Source organism: Cryptomeria japonica, chromosome 10 (assembly GCF_030272615.1).
Source record: "Cryptomeria japonica chromosome 10, Sugi_1.0, whole genome shotgun sequence".
Classification (NCBI taxonomy): Eukaryota; Viridiplantae; Streptophyta; class Pinopsida; order Cupressales; family Cupressaceae; genus Cryptomeria; species Cryptomeria japonica.
Window position 1 is genome coordinate 773,550,653 of NC_081414.1, and position 22,412 is coordinate 773,573,064.

Here is a 22,412-nt window from a genome sequence, read left to right on the forward strand (position 1 = left end):
TTCAACCTAACCTTGACCTTGACCCCCAAGTTAACTCTCAGGTCATGTCAAGCATTTAATGCTTATTCCCTTTCCTCTCAACCTATCTCACATTGACACTTGTCATCCTAGGATTGGGTTGAAAGCCTTCACATGGATTGAATGTCATTCAATCCTAACCCTTGTTGAGATTACTCAATCTCCACCATCCATTGCTCCATTTTTAGTATAAATAGAGCTCATTTCTTCATAATCCAGATCCTGAAAACTTGTATGCATCTAAGTCATAGAGAATTTTAGAGAGAATTTAGCATAAATCACTAATATCTTGTCACTTTGGTTTAAAATAAATCATTTTAGCATCATAGCATCTAGTATTAGCTTTTTATTCACATTTAGAGCAAATACTTTAATCTCAAACCTCCATAAGCATCCATAGTGCAAAAAGTTGTTGAGAGCTACACTAGTTTGGAACTTGGAGAGGAGAGGAACAAAGGAGAAGGAGCTAAGAGCATGTTAGGAGGCATTTGGAGATGCCTCATCATATTTACTTTCCTAGTTAAATATTCTCTCATGTTTTTCGTATCTCTTTTGATATGCCTGTTTAGAATAATCTTTTGTTGCTAACACTAACATTTTTGCTCTTGTGTGTGTGTTGTCTTCGAACAGATTTTCTAACCCTCTTTTGCATAGCATCATTTGGTGAACCCGACGTGAATCCAAGCACCCAAAACAATTTTTTTAAAACCAACTAACATGTTTGAATGTTGAACTTGACACACAGGTCGCACTTTAGCGCTTTTGATTGCGTTGTAGCACTATTGCAACTTGATATTCTAGCGCTATTGTTTTTACAATAGTGCTATTGTCTCAAGTTTGGCGCTATTGACCTTTATTTAGTGCTTTTGTAGCTTAAATAGCGATTTTGTGCTTGTTCTGGCGCTTTTGCACGTGCTGTCAAAATTTTTCTTTTAGCGCTTTTGTCTCTGTATTAACTTGTTTTTGTTAAATAGCGTTTTTGTTTTCACACAGACTAGCGCTATTGTAACAGAACGTTGTAAAAAAAGACCTTGTAACCGAAAAAGTGATTTTTTCTTAGGCTTGTGGAAGCCCCCCTAGGTTTGGATTTTACTAACTATTTGTTTCTTGTGCAGGTCTAAACTAACTCCTTTAAAAAAAAGCAAAATTTTGTTTTGGTGCTCTAAAAATGAACAAAAGCAATTTTTCATTTCTTGCAAGTTAGGACAAATTTGTTTTTGGTGCTCTAAAAATGAGCAAAGGCAATTTTTCATTTCTTGCAAGCTAGGATCACTTCCTTTTGGTGCTCTAAAATTCACAAAAAACAAACTTTGTTTCTTGCAAGTTAGGCTTAATTTTTCTTTTGGTGCAAATAAAAATTCACAATTCACTTGTCTCATTTTGCAAGCAATTTTACTTCAAGCAAAAACGTGTTTTTCAATTCAGTTGACCAGGATTTCAAAGTTCCTAGTTTACAACACATTTTGCCTTTGAAAGTTAAAAAGAACACCGTGATTGTTGGAGCAACATCTCCAAATAGTTAGATCACATTGCAATGACAAGTGAATTTCGTGTTTGGCACACTTGTGCAAAAGAGTTGGTCGAGTGGTCCTACTTCTAACACACACTATCCTCTCCCTTGGCTTTCGTGGTCCTAGGTGCAAGAGAAAAGTGTTAGTAACACTCAAATTTTTATCTTTTTAAGAGAGGCCTACCAAGAGACACATCACTCTTGGGAACGACCTCGCACGGTAAATTCTTCAAGCTGCCATAGAAATCAGGTGAGAGCGAAAGCTGTAGCCTTGGGTATAGTTGTTCCTACAGTGTAACTTGCCGAAAGGACAAATGGGCCCCACCACAAGTTACAAGGCTCTTAAGTGAGTCATTGCAGAATGAACTTATGTCCAAAGACATCAAAAATGACTAAACACCTTTAAGTAGTAGCCCACTTGTTCTATTGATTGAAGATATTTGTGATATAATTCAGTGCAAGAGCATAGATGGTTTTGCTCCCAAGATACTCACCATACATATTTCCTTGAGTAGAAACATAAGCTTTTTGAAAAGTCACTTGTGGCTTGATGAAAATGGTGACTCCCCCATCATAGGGATCATCTATTTGTTATGCTCATGCAAGACTTAGTATATCACATCCTTACCTGCCACACCAGGATTCATAAGGTATGTAGTACCAAAGTCGAAGAAATATCAAGATGTGGGGTTGAATTTATCGCAACTGGCCATTTGACCTTAGGGATAAAAAGTGTTTGAAGTGTTTTCATTTAGTCAAGACCAAGTGAAAATTGAGTCAACTTCAGGCTTTGGAAAGAAAAACACCTAAAATACATCTAAAGGAAAGGGTCATAAAAACTCCAAGGATTGGGTTGATCTAGACCCATACTCATTTGTGCCTTTAAGGCAACATTCTTGTGTTTGTGTGCTTGCTTTGTTTTCTTGTCAAAGAAACATCATAAAATCCAAAATCAGAACAAGTATTCATCCAACCAAACATTTCTCAAAAAAATCAAAAGATCAAAAACAAAGAAAAAAAGAATCAAACTATATGACCATTCTTCACATCTTGAGAAAGAAGAATCTCCATCACAACATCAACTTGAAAAAAAGACCATTGAGCTCAAAGGTTTTGATCAAAAGGAGGAAATTCTTCTATCTAAATAGACAAATCTTTGTCTCTCATAGAGCTTTTCTACGTCACATGCGTCTTTATCTTCAAGGGAAATCAAATGAATTTGATCAAGAGTCATTAAACCGCAGAGCTTTTATGCAATATAGAGCTTTGAGTTATCACAAAAACCAAGGAGGCAAGATCAATCCCAACTTCTTCCCAGACACTTGTATCACATACAACGTAGCTCGAGAAATGCCACCAACGCCTGAAAGAGAAGAGGTAGAATTTGTTCCATTTGTGACACAAAGTTTTTATTGAAGTTAAAACATTTCATCCATTTCTCACCTTCACGTCATCACTTCATTTCAACTCTCAAAACATTAAGAGGTTCTTGTCCTAAGTTCTCTTTTAAATATTGCTTGAATCAAACACAACAAATCACTTTTAGATTGTTTCTACATCTAGTATAAGCTCATCCTAAGAGACATATCTACGTAGGTTAAAACTAGTTTATGACTGAATCCTCTCATTACTAGTTAGTTAAGTCTGTAACACATCTCATATTTCTCTACACCTTATCACATCAAAACTCATCAAAACACAACAAGCAATTCAAAGAAAGGATTTTGGTCACATCCACCTTTAAGTGCTAGAGATCCACATGCAAAACAATTCACCAAACATCAATCTTTCATTTCATCAACAACTCATCATCATTTTCACCCAACTTCAACAAAAAACTTATAAACAAAATGGCTCATACCCGATCACAGTCAAGGCAACGAGAAATAGAAATTGAAGAAGAAGAGGAGGAAAATATCAATGAATTTCAAGAAGCAATTGGAGGAAATGCGAATGACAAAAACCCAAGTACTCCTACTCCTGCAACAATAGAAAGGGCTCAACACAACCCTCTCTTTAACAGACTTTTTGATGAAAGACTCAAGAGCAATGCAAATGCTCACTTTTCAAAGCTTTCTCAAGAAGGAGCCAAACTCCCCTCTGACTTTGATCTCGCACAACTAAGACAAGCATCAGAATGACAAAGTCACAATGAGAAAGAAAGAGGTAGAGATCACATCAGATATAACATTCCTCAAGGTACCCCACCACCTCCTCCTCCTCCAAATGACATAGAGATGTTGCGGCAACAAGTTGAAAATCTCACCCAACAACTTCGTAGTGGCGTAAAGAATAATCAATTTTCACTCAATGACATTTGTCCCTATCCCTTTGATAGGAATCTTTATATGCCACCTTTTCCACGAGGGTTTGAAACACCCAAGTTTGAAAAGTATAGAGGAAAAGGAGATCCTCATGATCATGTCGGAGAATTCCATTCAACTTGCCTCGAAGTGGCATACGAAGATACGTACCTCATGTGCCTTTTTCCCCAAAGCTTGGGAGGAACAACCACATCATGGTTTTCCCGACTACTAGGTGGCATTAGGACATTTGAAGAGCTAGTTCAGAAGTTCTTGGCACATTACTCACATATCATTGAATGTGATATCACCATGGCTGATCTATGTAACACTAAACAAAAACCAGATGAACTATTGTTAGTCTTCCTGCAACAATGGCGTCAAATGTCTAGTAGATGTTCTCTTCAGTTACCTGAACAAGAACTAGTGGAAATATTTATTTCCAACTTAAACGAAGAAATGGAGTTTCACCTGGAGGTCAAAGACATAGACTCTTTCAATGACATGATCACCAAAGGCTTAAAATGTGAGCGGGCTCTCATAAAAAAAGGACTTATCAAAATCTATAATGAGCCAAAGGATGGTCCTCGCCCACGCTTCAATAGTGACAAACCAAGCTTCTAGAACAAAAACAAAAATGTTGTCAACGACGGGGTTGTGGATGCAAGAACTATCAAAAGTGCACAACCTGTAGTTCGATTTGCAAGACAGAATCCCCCACCTCAGACTAACACAATTATTACTCCAAATCAAGGTTGCATCACATCTCACGATGAACCTAGACCGCGTCAACAAAAACCAAAGTGAACATACACTCTCTTAGGGGAACCCATCGAAACAGTATTGCGACAACTGGTTTCTCAAATCTGGTAACCCTACCCAAAACATCAAACTATGAACCTCAAGTCAAACCTTCATGGTGGAGGGATACTGAACATTGTGATTTCCATCAAGGGAGAAGACATAAGACAAGCAATTGTCACAGATTGAAAGATCTTATTCAGGATCTTATTAACCGAGGTGAAATCGAAATCGAAGGACATGACCCAAAGACAACAAACAATGATCATCTTATGTTTAAAAATCCACTTCCATCACCAAATCAAAGGGGTCCTTCTACTTCAGGGAGAAACACAGATACCACCAATTATACACAAGCCGCGTATAATTATACTATGAATCACCTATACGATGCCAGTGAACAAATTGCAACTATAACCATCAAAAATCCCAGCTCCACTTGCAATGTTGTTACACATCGCAGCAAGATTACCATAAAAGCAGCTCCACAAGGCACCCCATCTATCCCAAAGAAGTATAATCTTGTGGAACAGTTAGACAAAACGACTGCACTGATATCGATCTTAGCGCTATTGCACCTATCTCCATCTCATAAAACCATCTTGGATCACACTCTCCAAGAGGCGTCAGTCCCTGCAAACCTAAATACATATCAGTTCCAAGCCATGGTTGGAAATCTAAAGTCATCACCTTGTCTCACTTTTTCCGAAAGTGACAACTCTTCCTTCCAGCAACCTCATAATGCCTCACTACACATTGAAGGATTTATCAACCAACATAGGATCAAGCGAGTCTTGATCGATAATGGAGCCGGCCTGAATATTTGTACACTGCAATTGGTCACAACTTTGGGATATGCAATAGAATCAGTGGATCTCCGCAAGAAGATCACAATCAAAGCCTATGACGATGCCAAGTGTTCATCCAAAGGAGCTATGGTATTACCAATCCGAGTGGGCCCTGTGGTGAAACACATTATCTGTCAAGTCCTGGACCTTCCTCTGCCATACAATTTATTGTTAGGAAGACCTTGGATACACACCATGCAAGCCATTCCATCCACCTACCATCAGTGTATCAAGTTCCCACATAATGGTGTAGAGATCACAATCCTGGGCGATGCAAATCCCTTTGCATATTGTCATAATATCAGTCATCAACCAGAGATTACCATTCCTAACAATAGAGAAGCCATCTCCTCCACATCATACATAAGTCCAGCCTCTCTTGCCAGTTCAAACACCACTATACCCGAGCAAGAAAAGCTTAAGATGAAAATAGCAGAGGAAGGTCCTGGGGAATGCAATTTGAGTCAACTCTTTTGTGTGGGACAAATGCCCACTTCTCCTAGAACATGTGGTAAACCTCAGCAGTTACTTCAACAACCATTGATCAAGCCAACATGTCCTTTAATGCCTTTCATCCTAGGGAAGAGTCAAGAAGAAGAAACCAGATATGAGGACTTAGCAGAATGGATCTATAAAGATCCCATCACCACTAATATGCCGCAAGCTAAGCTTCCCACAGATCAGTATGGCAAAGGCCTTCTCATTATGCAAAGAATGGGTTATGATGGTCAGAGTGATCTGGGACCTTGCAAACAAGGAAGACATGAACTGCTACAGATAGAATTAAAACCCAAGGATAATACAGGACTGGGCTTTCAAAAGGAGATCCTTCCTAAGCTAAGATTCAAAGGAAAACCCAACAAACCACTATATCAGCCTATTACAAAGAGGTCACCTTTGATTATAAAAGCAACATCAAACGCCATAGTAGCTCCCCCAGCAAGGCTAAGAATCCCAACACAACCATCTACAATGTCGATCATCCCACCAAACAAACCAACAATCCCACCAACAATAGCCATAACATCAATAACACCATTAGCAGCAGCAACTGTATCAGAACCCACAACAGTATCTATGACACCAGCAGTTCCAGCAGAAGCAGCAGAGTCAACACTACCGATACTCCCCGTATCAGATTCATTGATCCCCATCATCCTTCCTGCAGCATAGATCATTTCATCTACAATGGTACATCAACCGGTCACACCCACAGTGTTTAACTCAAAGGACATCCCAGTATGGTATAGTAATCGGATACTGGAAAGTGACTCAGAGACTGACTCACATGAATGGGAATTTGATTCCATCCAGCTTAATACTTCAGATGAGGAAGACATATCACTACCTCCACCTCGCAAAGACATCCCTATTTATGAAGAAGCATAGATAAAGACCTCTTAGGTTCCTGAGTTGGAAACTTCTTCCACAGACCCTACGTCACATCCTACACTTGATTCTGACAGGGAGAGTACCATCAACGACCTTCACCATAACGTCTTAACCTTCACTGACACATCTAACGAACTTAACCTTATCGATGAGGTAATGCCCATTATCCATCCTAAACTCATCGAATGGAACCAACCTAATCCCCCATGTCTTGATCATTTCCAAAACGATGAGGCGCTCATTGACTTTTTGGAACTATGGGATAACATACCAAGCGAGGATCACAAAGTCGGATTCGCCATTGAACTTAATAGCACAACATACTTCGGGGCGGATGCCAAACCTTTCAGCTATAAAAATATAATAATAAAACATGGATCTTCCAGTGAAAACCACACCGTGGCACTGTTTGATCCCACAAAAGTAAAAAGAAAGAGCGTATCCAATGGTGAAAACCTCTCTGAGGCATCGGAGGATGAAAGGTTTGACATTCTCCCTGCTAGTACACAACAAGAACGATCAAGGATTCTCATCGAGGAAACAAAAGAATACAACGTGGGGACTCCTGAAACTCCTCACCACATACATCTGGCATCTCTTCTAACTCCAAAGGAACAACCTAAATTTGTAGAGTTCTTTCAAAAGCGTTAGATCAACTTTGCATGGTCATATGCAGACATTCCTGGGCTTGATCCTGAATTTAGTCATGCATCACCTCACCGTAGTAGAACGAGACAAACCTGTCAAGCAGAAGCTTCGTAAGATGCATCCTCAGATTGCAGTACTAGTCAAAGCAGAACTCAAGAAACTCCTAGATGTTGGTTTCATTAGACCAATTGATTATGTAGATTGGATATCCAATAATGTGCCTATCGACAAGCCAAATGGGGGCATCTATATTTGTACTGACTTCAAAAATCTAAATAAGGCATGTCCTAAGGATGACTTCCCCCTACCAAACATCGACATCATAGTGGACCTAACAACAGGACATGCCATGCTTTCACTCATGGATGGCTTTTCAAGATACAGATAAAGATCACACCAGAGGATCAACATAAGACAACCTTCACATGTCCATGGGGCACATACTGCTGGAATGTAATGCCTTTCGGTCTCAAGAATGTAGGAGCAACCTATCAACGAGCAATGACCACCATCTTCCATGACATGATGCATACCATAATGGAAGATTATGTTGATGACTTACTAGCAAAATCACTCACCAGAGAAGGTCATCTAGACATATTAGATAAAATCTTTGATAGACTAGAACAGTATCATGTTCAACTCAACCCAAAGAAATGTGTATTTGGAGTAACCTCCGGGAAGCTTCTAGGATACATTGTCTCAAGAAAAGGCATTGAAGTCGATCCAACAAAGGTCAAAGCAATCATGGACATGCCACCTCCAAAGAACATTAGTTAGCTAAGGACATTACAAGGACGACTACAATCCACTCGAAGATTCATTGCACAACTGGCAGATAAGTGTCACCCATTGACACACCTGCTACACAAAAACATCCGCTTTCAATGGGATACCAGATGCCAGCAAGCATTCCAGATGCTTAAAGACTATCTCATGAATACACCATTGTTGATCCCACCAGATCCGAGCAGACCTCTGTTACTCTATATTTCAACAACTAATACAACATTGGGAGTACTACTGGCTCAACACAATGCAGAAGGGAAAGAGTGTGTTGTTTACTACATCTCTCGCACACTGGTTGGCTATGAACTCAACTACACACCTATTGAGCGAGCTTGCCTAGCAGTAATCTTGGCAACCACTAAACTAAGGCATTATCTGTTAACACACAAGGTACAACTCATTGCAAAGATCGATCCACTCAAGTACTTACTTAGCAAAGAAGCATTGACAAGCAAAGAAGCATTGACAGGCCACTTGGCCAAATGTGTGATGATTCTCAATGAATTCGACATCGAGTATGTGGACCGTAAAGCTATCAAAGGTCAAGTTATTGTAGATCAATTGGCCGATGCACCACTCATAGGCGATCATCCTCTCATTTCCAATTTTCTAGATGAAGAGATATTCATGATCACAACAGCACAACCATGGAAACTATACTTTGATGGTTCGTACACTAGGCACGGCTCAGGGACAGGCATTCTGTTTATCACACCTCAAGGTGACAGCATCCCAAAGTCTTACAGGCTCACATTTCCATGCACCAACAACATAGCAGAGTACGAAGCCTTGATCACAGGACTCAAGCTAGTCGTACAATGGAAATTACAAGAGCTACAGATATATGGCGACTCCCAACTGGTCATCCGCCAAGTAACAGATGAATATCAAACCAAGGATGATATACTCATGCCATACAGGCAAATGGTGGACAATTTAAAGGCATCATTTACTACTATCACCTTTGAGCAGATACCCATAGATCAGAATCGAGCTGCTGACGCTATGGCTACTATTGCATCTCTCTTAGATCTTTTGAAAAATTCAACACGCTATGAGTTCTTGGTCGAATAGCTTTGCATTCCCACTTATGATATCCCCAAATCTGAGATGATATGTCTCCTTGTCGGTTCTGAATCCCCATGGTACGGTGAGTTCTACACTTATCTCCGCGATCACACCCTTCCTCCTAACCAATTGAATAACCAACGTAGAACCTTCATTCACCATACTGTTCGATATACCATTATTGCCGAAACCCTATACCGACGTAGTCTTGATGGTACTCTCCTTTGATGTCTGGAACAAGATGAGATGACAAAGGCCTTGGAAGAGGTACATGAAGGAATTTGTGGAACGCATGCTAGCAGTCCATCACTAGCCAAGAAACTCATGTGCACTGGATACTATTGGCCATCCATGGAAAAAGACTCTTACTACTTTGTCAGAAAGTGCAAGAAATGCCAAGTTCATGGAGACCTGATACATGCACCATCACAAGAACTGCAACCAATCACAACACCATGGCCTTTTTGTCAATGGGGTCTTGACCTTGTGGGTAAAATCCATCCATCTTCATCCAACGACCACAAATTCATTATTACCGCCACTGAATATTTCACAAAGTGGATTGAAGCTGTTCCACTTACCCAAGTTACCAGCAAGCAGATTGCCTCATTCATCCTCAATTACATCATTTGTCGGTATGGTGTACCCATGTCCATCATCACAGATAACAACCTTCCTTTCAAAAATCAAGATATCCGTGAACTCTGTGAGAAGTTTCACATCCAACACCACTTTTCCACTCCCTATTACCCACAAGGCAATGGTCAGGCTGAAGCATCGAATAAAAACATATTGAGAATCCTCAAGAAGACAGTCAATAATGTCGGTCGTGATTGGCACGTTCAATTGAATCTAGCACTATGGGCATATCGAACTAGCATTCAAACCCCTACAGGCGCAACTCCCTACTCATTGGTCTATGGTGCAGAAGCTATTTTACCTATTGTGGTTGAGATACCATCACTATGGGTTTCCTTGCATAATCTTATAGATGACAAAGCCTACAGAGTATCACGTCTTCAGGACTTAGAACTACTTGATGAAAAATGACAAGTTGCATACAATCATCTCAAAGCCTATCAGCAGCGCATGAGCAGAAGCTATAATCATCGAATTAGACCTCATACATTCGAGGTAGGTGATCTTGTTCTTTGAGAAAATCCTCGTAACCAACCCAACCAAGAACATCAAGGAAAGTTTCAATTAAATTGGTTGGGTCCATATGTTATTACTGTTGTCTTTGGGTTTGGGGCATATCAGTTGGCTACTTCAGAAGGAGAACCGCTAGCAGATCCGATCAACAGCATGCACCTCAAATGGTTTTATACATGAGCTACACATAGCACCAGGCTCCCATGCATATCAGGAAAAACACCAAAAACATTGGGAAAAATGTCCTAAAGAAAATACAAAAAAATCAAAATAGTAAAGAAAAATCATGCATCCAAACGGTGAACAACCACTCCGGCGGCACCTTAGGTAAGTACGATGGTGAAAACCTGGCAAACAGGCACCACTCATAAAGACTATGGCTCCATTGTCTTTCAGACTTGTTGCGATCACATTCACTACATTCACTCGTCCATCCGTCCAAACCATGGCTTGTCATTAATCTGCAATCAAGAAAAGTACTTCATGCGTCTTGCGTCCCACTTTTTCATAGTCAAGTCTAAACTGGAGGCAATGCCCTTAACCTATTGATGGAAGTGGATTCTACCTTGTCTTGTGATTCATTGATTCTTCATTCAAAACTATCTCACAAAATCCAAAAACATTCAAAACTATCTCGCAAAATACCAAAAACATTCAAAACTATCTCGCAAAATACCAAAAACATTCAAATTGTCTCATAAAATCCAAAAACATCAGAAAACATTGAAAATCAAATAGAAAAACATGGCAACACATTGTATGTACTCATCCAAGTAGATACCAAACAAGCATTGAAAAATACTCGCACGATGATCACTTCTCAAAATCGACCAAACAATCAACATCAACATTCAAATTGTCTTCAACAAGGATGCATCCTTCCTTACCAACACAAAGACAAAATGACGTTTTCTTTGACAAGAAAATTCTGTTTAAAGCTATCAAATACTTGGTTGATTTGTGGGTTATTTGTTCATATCAGGTTCCTACAACATTGTTTGTGTATCTTCGGCGCATTTTTTTGATGAAATGTTGGGGCATGTACTAATGGTGTCTACGTGGGAAGTTCACTAAGCTACATGATCTTATGCAAACAACAGTCATAGATCACTACAGCTTGCTGACTACATCGTATACCTCAACCATATGAGCATGAACCATTACCAAGGATCCATATTCTTTATTCTTTATGTGTATACTATTTTCTTACAAGAACAATGCTCTTTCTCTGTTTCCTCCTACCTCATCCAATTTGGATAAAGGTTTTTGTCTCTTATTAAGGTATGAACTTGTCTCAGGATATGATCAGCCTAAGATCAAGGAGGACGATCCAAGTCATGCATGAAAGGAGATAATCCTTTTCTGTTCCGCAAGCAATACTCTAGTCAACTTGACCCATTATATCAAGTTGTTTGTATTAACTTGCTATATCAAATCCATGTAAGAACTACTTTGGTCATCTTGAATCATTATGTCAAGTTGCTTGTATTTTCTTACAACATTTTAAAAGCTCGATGATGAAAAATAAAGCACTATGGATCTTCATTTCATCTCATCTGTTTATATTGCATTCTATTGCATACCATCCATCCATTTACTCGTTTATTTACATAATTTTGCATGCAAAGTGTGAACAAAGTTAAAAATGAGTAGTTATGTGAAAATTAAGCTGGTCTTGGATACAATTGCGACCGAGTACTCAGATACATCATCAGTGCATCATCCAAAGTATACACAGCCTTGCATTCATCAATCATGATCATATCATCATCATTACATTTAGTTGCATTTGCATCAAGTACATTTCATATCATTTTAGTTGTTTAAAAAGCATATAGTTCATTATCATTTATTAACATTAGTCTTCTTATATCATTTAATCATTGCATAATCATGATGTTTAGATTCATTCATATAATCCAATTGTCCTTGATTGTATTAGCCATTTACTATGCATTCATTTAGTGTCAGTTATCAATTCTCATTTTATCATCCTTTATTATCCTTTATCATTTATCATTGCATACATTCATTTATCTATTCATTAGTTAAAGTACATTCATTCATCCATTTTTATCTCACTTAGGATTCATTTAAATTGCATTCATTATCCCTTTTTAATTGCATTAAGGTGCAGTTATTAACCATAAGTTGTATTATCATCACATTATCATTTTACTAAATCATATTTGGGCATTTGGAATCATAAAACAATTTGTTTCCAACATTGGTTCATACATTATAAACATATGCATTCATTTAGAAATCATCATTTAAACATTTGTACTTTACATTTGTTTATCCATGTTACATTCATTTTTTACCATATAGATGCATATCCATAAAAAGAATCATTCATTCAAAGCATTACATTAACATCATTGCATATTATTATTCCATCATTGTGCTAATATAAAGTACAAACTACTATCTATATCATCATAAATCATCATTTTGTTAGGCATACATAAGCATCATGACATTGCATACATCAGACATTCTATCCCAAAAGCCATCAAAAGCACACACATATAAACCTGCATCCATATGTTAGTATCCAACATCATACCAACATGCATATAGACATCATGTAAGCATAAATCATCATAAAAACATGCATATAGGAATCATCTCATCAATGCATACATATAGCATAAAACAAATATCCATCCAAGCAAAAATCATGAAATCGCCATCTAAGAATAAACTCCATACATATCAACATCCATATCATCACAAAAATATGGGATCTCCTCATATATATCATCTCATGTATCAGAGTACATTGAAGTCTACAAAATCGGCTACTAGGAGCCATCCAAGACATAGTCCAAAATGACAATATAAATACATGCATGCAAAGATACTCTCTTAGATGCCACTCTGACCAGATGCTGCACCACCATCACCACCTGCTCCCCCACTAGTCCCTGCACCATCTGATCTATCTCTCCGTGGATGCCTCATCAAACCCCCACTAGCTCCTACACCACCTGACACCTCTCTCCGTCGTGGACCCATCACACCCCCATTTCTCTGCATCCTCTTAGACCGCTCTGACCTGGTTTGCCGCATCTGGGAATAGCTCAGTGCTCACTGACTAGCTGGCACCACCTGCTCATATAATCCTCGCCAATACTCTATCTCAGTCTGTGCCCATCCAAATTGTCTCATCACCTCCCCAGTAGGACCCTGTGCTCCTACTCCAACCCGAACTCTCTCTTGCAACTCCGCTAATCTCTCCACCGCACTATCCCTCTCCCACAACACTACAGTCAGCTCTGACTCTCGTGCAAATAGCTGCACATCTCTAGCTGCAACCTCCACCTCCAGATCCTCTACCTGTGTCTTGACTGCTGTCAGTCGAGTCTGCAAATATGCTAGCATATGATCCTGAAGATCACCACCTCCTGTCACTCCCTCCCCCATATCCATAGGTGTCTCACCTGTAGCTCCCTCTCCAGTGGCTCCCTCCCCTCTCTCCATTGGTATCTCCCTCTCCATACCTCGGCCACCTAATCTGACTCCTCCCAGCATCAACAGTCCCTGTGCTATCCGCAGTGGCAATCCACCTCTCCGTCTCCACTGGACCCGACCACCTAAGCCACCTCCTCCGCCACCTCCACCACCTCCACCATCTCCTCCTCCTCCTCCACCATCTCTTCCAACTCCTCCTCCTCCACCTCCACCATCCCCCTCCCTCGTCCACCTATCATCGGTCCTCGACGTCCTCCTCTCCTCTGTCTCCGTCTTCGTGCCCTCTCCTCCTCAAAATTAGGAATCGGCTCTGCTGGATCTGATATCTGCAGAATCGAATGAGCCGCCATATATTGCGTATACTCCTCCGATACCCCTGCATCTACCACCCTTGGTTGTATATCCCATGGCCTCACTTGTAACATCTGGAACTCCGCCAATGCCTGATCATAAGGAAGTATTGGCCCCCATGCATATCTCTCTCGGACCACTCTGGCGTACTCTCCTGATCCCCTCGGCAATCCTTATTGCCGCCCAAACTGTCTCATCACTCTGCCCAGCACCTATCTCTCTGCATCATAGCATGTCCTCCCAATGAGAAATCGGGTCATAAATACATATGGCAACACCTCTACATCATCCTCTCAGGGCTCACACTCAATGTAGGGTCTCCAAATCACTGCATCCATGTCATCTAATGCTTGCCGTCGCCACCACTCTAACTTCCCCAAGTGGGGCTGACTCATCATACCGTTGTACATAAACATATAGGGCTGGTCAACTGCCCGGAATCTAAGACTCACTGGTCGCGTAACTGGTAAGTGCTCCCATGCCCATATATGCAGCAGCGTCACTTCCACTGCCAAGGAGCCTCTCCCGCGGTACACTACCTCATGCAGCTCCTGATACATGTGCGCTAACACGCACAGTCCCCATGCAAATCGGGTCCCCTCTATCATCATCTGCTCTATAACATGTCCCCACCTAATGGCCAAACCATGTGATTGTCTATCCGGACATAGTAGTCCTCCCACGATCCCAAACAAAACTACTAGTAATGGCTCGTACAAAGCCACGATATCCTCCCAAGCTATCGAACCATCATCAATGTACATGTCCTCATCAAAGAATCTCTGCATCACTAGAGTCCCCCATGATCTATCATATGTGACCAGCTCCCCCCGAATGGGAATATGCAGGATGTGCCACACATCCTCTAGTGTCACCGTCATCTCCCCCTGTGCTAAGTGAAACGTGTAGGTCTCACTGTGCCAGCGCTCTGCCAAGGTTGTCATCAAACCGTGATTCATCCGAATCACGACCATATGCATCACATCATACAGCCCAGTCACTGCAATACAATCTCGGCCTGTCAGCCGATCACGTAGCCCCTGTGTAGCCAGATGTCTCTCACGCAACTGTAAGATGCGTAGATCCTCCTACACAAGTGCAATCAACCCTCATCATCAGTTGTTTTATTTTCAAACTTTCTTAAGTTTAAACCTAGACTATCAATAGATACTTTGATCAAGTATCTTCAGGCCTCAACAGGTAAGCAATCATGACACACCTAGACTTCAACAGACATTTATCCTAATGACCTAAGTCTCATTAGGGCTGCTATGGTTCAAAACAACTCTCACTTCACATCCCTATCCATCCATCATTGGCATCGGGAGATTTTTGTTCACACAAACTGGGGCATCCATTTTCCTAAACAAAAGTGCTATTTTGCAAACAATAGCGCTACTTTCTAAACAATAGCGCTAATACCCTAACAAAAGCGCTTAATCAACCCTACAAAAGTGCTACAAAAGCTACGCAATAGTGCTACTTAACATCAAAAGTGTCTAATTGACCCCTCAAAAGTGCTAAACACACAATAGCGCTCAAACATGCATACAATAGCGTTCATATTTTCAAGAGCGCTCAAACAACAACACAATAGCGCCATTGCGATGCAAAAACGCTAATTAATTGGACAACGCCAAAACATAGTTTCAGTGCTATTGTCCTGACTCAACTTGAACTCAGCAAAAAACATATAAAAAATGCATAAAATTCAAAATTTCAAATTTGTGTACCACTGGTCCATAGTCCTCTAGCCGCTGGAATCAATGGATTCACTCAAATCGATGCTTTGCAATGGGTACCGACATCCTGACTGGTGCTCGTTCCTCCCAAATGTCACTATCAGAGCTCTGAATTCATTATGGTCGCAAATTCAAATGATCTTGTTTTCACCCCTTTCTCCCCATATAAACCCTTCGTCGTACCCCTCACTTCCCCCCGCTCACCACCGTGGTCCCTGTGAACTACCCAAGCCTCCCATTTCTTCATTTTATCTCCGATTTCTTCTATTTTTCACTAGTATTGCTAAAATCTTCTCTTCTATCACCCTGCCAATTTTCATTCTTTTTTGAGAGATCGCTCAATTTTTCTAAATTTTTCAGTCCATCTCTCGAGGGGGCATACCACCCATTAAATCTATATTTTATGGGGCATTTCTTCACACCTATTTTTCTTTCTTTGAAACGACATGATAGACCGCACTGTCTCAAAGAGGGGCAATTGTAGTCACATAAATTTGTCCATTTTAATTAAATAAATATTTCGTATGTATTTGATTAAAAATCCACTAAACCATCACTTAATTAAATTAATATTTAATTAATTCATCTTCAAACATTCTCGTATTAATTAAATAAATTATTCAATTTATTTTAATTAATTCATTAAACCAAATTCACAGTCAATTAAATGAATAAATCATATTTATTTCATTTAATCCCTTTTTCCTCTTTTAAATAAATTAAATAAAATATTTATTTAAATCATTTATCCCCCCCACTTGCATTTTTCTACAAATGCAACTTGCAACCACAAATTGAAATAAATTAATTTATTTTAAATAAAAATCCTATTTTCCCTCACCCACCAAATCCACTTGCATTCCTAAACCCCCTTCTAGATTCTTCTAACCCCTTCCCAATTAACCTAATCCATCCCCTAATTATTATCACATTCCTAAGCAACTTGGAGTCACTTCTCAAAGACTTCAAAGTCTTTGAAAAACATTTAATGTTTTGTGTGTTCAACAATTTAACCTCCAAAGTCTTCCAAGACCACTAATGGCTCTTACATGACTATTTATGGCTCTTACATAACCATTTATGGTTATTTCAACTTGCACTTATGTGTCTCCTCAAGCATTTATTGCTTTAACCATGGTTATCCCTTTTGCCTTTGCACAAAAGTTTATTCATTGAATAAAAGTTTTATTCTTTGAATAAAGAATTTATTCATTCAACCTAACCTTGACCTTAACCCCCAAATTAACTCTCAGGTCATGTCAAACATTTAATGCTTATTCTCTCTCCTCTCAACCTATCTCACATTGACACTTGTCATCCTGGGATTGGGTTGAAAGCCTTCACATGGATTGAATGCCATTCAATCCTGACCCTTGTTGAGATTACTCAATCTCCACCATCCATTGTTCCATTTTTCTTATAAATAGAGCCCATTTATTCATAATCCAAACCCTGAAAAACTTGTATGCATCTAAGTTATAGAGAATTTTAGAGAGCATTTAGCATAAATCACTAATATCTTGTTACTTTGGTTTAAAATAAATCATTTTAGCATCATAGCATCTAGTATTAGTTTTTTATTCACATTCAGAAGAAATACTTTAATCTCAAACCTCCATAAGCATCCATAATGCAAAAAGTTGTTGAGAGCTACACTAGTTTGGAACTTGGAGAGGAGAGGAACAAAGGAGAAGGAGATAAGAGCATGTTAGGAGGCATTTGGAGATGCCTCATCATATTTACTTTCCTAGTTAAATATTCTCTCATGCTTTTAGTATCTCTTTTGATATGCCTGTTTAGAATAATCTTTTGTTGCTACCACTAACATTTTTGCTCTTGTGTGTGTATTGTCTTCGAACAGATTTTCTAACCCTCTTTTGTAGAGCATCAATTATATGATACTAACATGAATCATTATATAAATGTAGTAATCGATTGGAACCTCATATCACTCATTCTGAGAGGCATGTGGGCTCACAATCATTTGCATTCTATTGATGATATATGTTATTTATATGCATATATGATGCTTTGCATAGTTTCTTTTGTCGATATAGCATGTAGGTATTGGGCATTGACTCTTCTTGATCTTAGTATTGAGCGTGCCCTATTTACTTTTGAAGGTGGCAATGGGAGATAACACATAGGTCCTAGGTGTCCACCTTGTGTTGCTCCGATGTGGGATGTAGTACCCTGCCCTCGATCATAATTTTTAGATACTTATTTTGACCATGGTTGACTTTTTCAGTGGATATTTGTGGATACATTATGTGGTGATGTCTTATTTAGATATTATGCTATGTTGGTTTATGTTTTGATTTGAGATTCAGTGAATGTTGTTTACGCATTATTTCCTTATTGATGATTAGATGTTAATTTTATTGGGTTACTAACCATGAACTAACACATTTACTTTATGCATGAGATGTGTTATGTATATGTCATCATGTATGTGTGAAAGTGTATGGGGTGCAAGGAGATGATTTTCCTTCACTCATTTCGGTGAGACATGGAATGTAATGCCTCGCTAGGAACCACGAAGGAAAACCCACAACAAGGGTGAAACGATTTTTTTTTTTTAAGTATAAACATCATAAGTGCATTTACACAACATGCACGATAACACAAGCGAAAGACATACACCATAATTCCCTAAGGGTTACCAACGAAGAATTAATTTCAAGAATAAATTCCAAAAAAAACATAAATCCACATATGCATCATTAACTCAATGATCACAAGAAGCCATAAGAAAATAAAGGTTCATCATAGAAAGATTGAAAGGATACAATATAATTTCCACTTCAATAAGCATTTACTAACATCATCAAGGAAACTGATAAGAATATCCCAACATAGGATTACATTGCTCTTCTAATACATAGCTTCTCAATAAACATATAAGGATAGATCTCATCTAGTTACAAGGCTACATAAGATCAATGATACAATGAACACAAGGGTCTCCAAATAACAATAATCTTCAAACAAGAGATGAAGCATGAGTCACGAACCACAAGAACACCTATGAAGCCAATCCTCGCATGAAGGTACAAATCCAAAAATCCGATGGGAGGTTGCACTACCACCCAACCATGTAATTCCCAAATGGAATCACCCCACCGTGTTAGGAGATAGCTGAGGACCCTCAAACAAGCATAAGCATGACATGGTCGACAAAACAATACGACTCCATGACAGCACAAAATGACCCCACAAAATCTGGGTGACTCAACATCACAAACACACAAGTGAACCAAATGAGAGAGTGTCATCGCATAGCTTAAGATGGATACCATGGTACAACCTCCCATAGGTCCTGGCTCACTGTCCTGGTAACCTCTCCCAAACCTCCGGTTCCAACTAAGTCTCATGCAAACCCTATCAGCCTTTCATGAAGACAAGGTGGTTGGTTTGCCATTCCGAACCTTCTCGCAACATTATGAGCCATGTACTAGCACTCACCTATGCACGAGGTACAATTATCTTTTTAATGTTATGATACTACCCACCTAATCAATTCATTAGATTACCAGTTATTATATGACTTCCGCTGGGTCATAATGCCTACCACTTTGGGCGCAACCCCCAAGCGAAAGCCACTTTCTCAAAAGACACTAAACAAACATGGTCACTCCTCGAAGACCCTATGGCGAAGCAGACAGCCATAACACCACTATTAGAACAAGTGGTCAAACAAGGACATACTGACTCTTGGCTAACCATAAGGCAAAAACACTACATGGTTAAGACAACAAAGCCAACATATATCTCTTGGTCAAAGGTACCAAATACGCCTCCACAGGATGACTGAACCACAGACCAAAACAACACATAATACACTTGCAACATCATGGGTTGAAAAAAAATGAAATAAAATACTCTTTCAACAGTCACGTTATTCAATTTCTAAATCAATATCCCATCAGAAATGAAATCCATATTGAACATTCAACCAAATAAAAATATGAATTCCAAATAGGCATTTAATTCATTTCTAGAATATACCCAAATGAACCAATTTGAATCTCTAAATCATGCCTTGATTTCCATTGATAAATTTATTAACCACATAATAAAAATCACATGAAAAATCACCATTTATGCTTAACATAAAGCAACCACATCAATTTGTTCACTTAATAAAATTAAATTAAATTTATAACACATACCGATTTGTATCGGTAAGGCACATGGTCAAGCGGTGGCAAAAGCCAACCCGCAGTAGTGATGTTGCCGAGGCAATAAACACTACATGTCGTTAGTACTGCTACCACTAGTAACAACCCTACCAACTGGTAGTGCTGCTACCGCTGGTAACAGTTACTGCCGACCGGTAGCACTGCTACCAACCGATAGCGGTATTGTTGACCGGTAGTGCAGGAATAGTGGTACTGCTACCGCAGGTATATATGTATGTATGTATGTATGTGTGGTTTGGTGATGCAGGAATTACAGGTACAAGGTACTGACTTCACCTGGTTCCACAGGTCTGAGCATACCTAATTAATGTGATGGAAGTGGAGGAGATAGTCTTAAGGCCCTAAATTTCATCCCTAGCCTTTCTTGATAGTGAGCATTGTCAATCGTCTATCAACCTTCCCTATGTTGGTATGCGGGTCGTGTCTCTGTTTTATTTTGTTGAATTGCATGTTATACAGTTGTGAATTTAAATTATTCTCTTATGATTTTTAATGAGAAACTAATTATTAATACCTTATGGTTATTAATAATTAATGGATATTGCCTTTATGAAATTAAATTAGAAATAAATGATTAAGAGCATTTTTGTGGTTAAATAGATAAATCAATAATTTTAATTGGTTAGTTAAGATTGATTGTTGATTTATTAATGCAATTTATATTATGTTTTTTTTTCATTTAGTTTTAAAAAAATAGATAAAGTCATTTTTACCTTTTATGTATTTTTAATGTTAAATTATTTTTTTAATATGTGACGAAAAAGGAATTCAAATTAAAAAATAGGTAAATGCAAATGTATTGTTTGAAAAGAAAAGAAATAGATTTTCCAATTTTCATTAAAAAATGAATTTGACCTAAAAAGATATTTGTGGAGAAAAATCCTTTATATTTGAAAAATGTTTCCAAATTATGGATCTCATCATTTTGGAAAAATTTCTTGACTCTCTGTTTTTGAAGTGGTTTTGGCTGGAGAATTGGTTTGTTTGGGAAATCTGGTTTCCTCTGTTGAAGGGGTTTATGTTGGTAGAAGGCTTGCTCTCATCTCCAAACTTCTCTTCGAGGAAAGCATTTACAAGTTGGAGTTTCACACCTATGTTTTGGAATTTTAGTGTAGTTGAAGAAATTTTTGTTTGTTGTGTGCTATGTTTAGTAAGGGTAAATTATTGTAGAATTTTGAAGAAGAAAAAAAGAGGGGTTTGAAATTTTGTTTGTGTAAATGAAATTTCTTGTTTGGTTTTTAAAAAAAATTTCCCAGTTGAGCCTTAGGAAATGAATGATTGTTTATTTCTAGGGTGAGAGTGGTTAAATTCCTTAATTTTTTATGCCCATCCTGGGGTTGGCCTTTGGGGAGAACTTATTTGCCTGAAATTTGGTGGTTTGTTGTGTATTAGTTTTGAAATTTTTTTGTCTGGTAAATTGTTTTACTTCTCTGTGTTTCCATCATAGAGAAGGGGGAAGTAAAATTTTAATTTATAATTTTATTAAGGGGTTATGCTGTTGAAATTTTATTAGAAAAAAAGGGGCTATTAAAAATTCCCTCTGTAAATTTATTTATCCTAGGCTTGTTTTAACTTTTTAGCTGTTATGTTTTAAAAAAAAAAGATGAGAAAAAAATAAATAAACAAAAAATTAAATTATTTTAATTTTGAATTGGGGGCGGTTGTCCTCATGAGGAGCCACGACTGTGCCTTCCCCACAGTCGTGGTTGTGGATGCCACGACTATGGGTAGCCACAGTGTGGCCCTTCCCCATAGTCTGTGAGGAGCTCACGAGCTGTGGGATGGATCACATCCCCACACCCCCTTCCCCATTGGTTTCAGTTTTTTTTTTTTTTTAAATTATGTTTTTTTATTTAATTAAATTATATATATATATATATATATAATTTTGGAAAAATAAGAAAAATAAAATTTTTAGTTTGATGGAAAAAAAAGAATATCAGATTTATAATGTATACATTTTTTTAATATTTATATATGTACATGTATATATGTATATGTATATATACATGTATACATATGTGTATATATATGTATCTATGTATATATATATGTACATATATATAATTATGGAAAAATAAGAAAAATAGAAATTTCAGTTTGATGAAAAA